The sequence below is a fragment of the Eschscholzia californica genome, unplaced genomic scaffold, assembly GCF_041429995.1.
Source record: "Eschscholzia californica isolate CP2 unplaced genomic scaffold, dmEscCali1.0.p SCAF_63, whole genome shotgun sequence".
NCBI classification, from domain to species: Eukaryota; Viridiplantae; Streptophyta; class Magnoliopsida; order Ranunculales; family Papaveraceae; genus Eschscholzia; species Eschscholzia californica.
The window spans coordinates 80,001-82,500 of NW_028238487.1; positions in this window are offsets into that span (position 1 = coordinate 80,001).

Consider the following 2,500-nt stretch of genomic DNA (forward strand, 5'->3'; position numbering starts at 1 on the left):
GATCCCACGACGTTCCAAACGAAAGTAAAGTGTTCCGTGCGTGTGAACTACGTTGTCCCATGTGCCGGCTCTCGACTCCTAAGATGTCCCATGTAAATGCCCTTCGTGGGAAAGAATGTCCCGTGCAACGTCCCTTGATGATCCCCATAAGGTGTCCCATGTGCGTCCCATGATGTCCCATGCGCGTCCCGTGCCGTCCGAGCCTCACCAAGGCCGTCCCATGCGCGTCCCGTGCCGTCCGAGCCTCACCAAGGCCGTCCCATGCGCGTCTCGTGCCGTCCCGAGCTGTGCCGAGGCCGTCCCGTGCTGTCCCATGCCGTCCCGAGCCTCGCCAAGGCCGTCCCGTGCCGTCCGAGCTGTGCCGAGGCCGTCCCGTGCCGTCCCGTGCTGTCCCATGCCGTCCCGAGCCTCGCCAAGGCCGTCCCGTGCCGTCCGAGCTGTGCCGAGGCCGTCCCGTGCCGTCCCGTGCTGTCCCATGCCGTCCCGAGCCTCGCCAAGGCCGTCCCGTGCCGTCCGAGCTGTGCCGAGGCCGTCCCGTGCCGTCCCGTGCTGTCCCATGCCGTCCCGAGCCTCGCCAAGGCCGTCCCATGCGCGTCCCGTGCCGTCCGAGCTGTGCCGAGGCCGTCCCGTGCTGTCCCATGCCGTCCCGAGCCTCGCCAAGGCCGTCCCATGCGCGTCCCGTGCCGTCCGAGCCTCACAAAGGCCGTCCCAGGCCGTCCCGTGCCGTCCCATGCGCGTCCCGTGCCGTCCGAGCCTCACCAGGGCCGTGACATGCCGTCCCGAGCCTGACCAAGGCCGTCCCGAGCCTCACCAAGGCCGTCCCATGCGCGTCCCGAGCTGTCCCATGCCGTCCCGAGCCTTAGCAAGGCCGTCCCATTCGCGTCCCGTGCTGTCCCATGCCGTCCCGAGCCTTAGCAAGGCCGTCCCATTCGCGTCCCGTGCCGTCCCATGCGCGTCCCGTGCTGTCCCGTGCCGTCCCGAGCCTGACCAATGCTGTCCCGTGCGCGTCCCATTCTTTTGGCTCGGCTGGCCCGTGCATTCTATGGGGTCGTGGGACATTTCGAAATCCACCCGGGCCATTTCGACTCTCTCTTCATTAATACTATTGAGGTATTATTTATGAATTATTGGAGAAAAGAAACGGAAGAAAATATTTTTTTTTCTATTTTTTATGAATTTTCCGGTGTTTATTCACTTAAAAATTCATAGAAAAATAAATATTTATCGGAATCGCTATTATAATATATCAAAAAAATCCTTGCGAAAAGACCTTTCCAACGAGTATAAGTTTGCTGGATTCCGACGAGTAACGAAGGAGTAAAGGCCCAGTATGCTTGGTTAAAAAATTGATGTTTCCTTGTGAAAATAGGAAAAACAATAACTTTGCACTATAAGGGGGAGGGTTGAGCTCCTTCCCCAGAGCGTGCACAGCACTTGTGCTGGCACGTTCCCTAGTGCTCGCCAAGCACCATAGGGCATCCAAAGGGCAAAGCTCGGCCTACTACATGATGGGAAGCTTCTAATATGTCGGAATACGAAGAGATTTCGTGCGACCCGAAGCTCGGCTCGGGCGTCCCGGCCTGTGCCGAGCTGTGCCGAGCGCGTCCCAGGCCGTCCCGAGCCAAGTCTCGGGCGTCCCAGGCCGGCCCGAGCAAAGTCTCGGACGTCCCAGGCCGTCCCGAGCTGTGTCGAGGCCGTCCCAGGGCGTCCCGAGCTGGAGCGAGGGCGTCCCAGGCCGTCCCGAGCCAAGTCTCGGGCGTCCCAGGCCGTCCCGAGCAAAGTCTCGGACGTCCCAGGCCGTCCCGAGCAAAGTCTCGGGCGTCCCAGGCCGTCCCGAGCTGTGCCGAGGCCGTCCCAGGCCGTCCCGAGCTGTGGCAAGGGCGTCCCAGGCCGTCCCGAGCAAAGTCTCGGGCGTCCCATGCCGTCCCGAGCTGTGGCAAGGGCGTCCCAGGCCGTCCCGTGCTGTGCCGAGGCCGTCCCGAGCCTAGTCTCGGGCGTCCCAGGCCGTCCCGAGCTATGGCGAGGGCGTCCCAGGCCGTCCCGAGCCAAGTCTCGGGCGTACCTGGCCGTCTCGAGCTGTAGCGAGGGCGTCCCATGCCGTCCCGGGATGTCCCATGCGCGTCCCGTGCCGGCCCGAGCAACAGCTCGGGCGTCCCGTGCCTCGGCCCTTCCAAGTGGTGCTTCGTCGGACATCTCGATATCCACTCGAGCATTTTCGACCATTCTCCATATGTGGGTGTGTGGGTATTTATCAGGAATATTGGAGAAAGAATCGGGAAAAAAATATTTTTTTTCTATTTTTTTTGAATTTTTAATTGTTTATTCACTTAAAAATTCATAAAAAAATAAATATTTATCGGAATCGCTATTATTATATATCAAAAGAATCCTTGTGAAAAGACCTTTCCAACGAATGCAAGTTTGTTGGATTTGGACGAGTAACGAAGGAGCAAAGGCCGAGTATGCTTGGTTAAAAATTTGATGTTTCCTTGTGAAAATA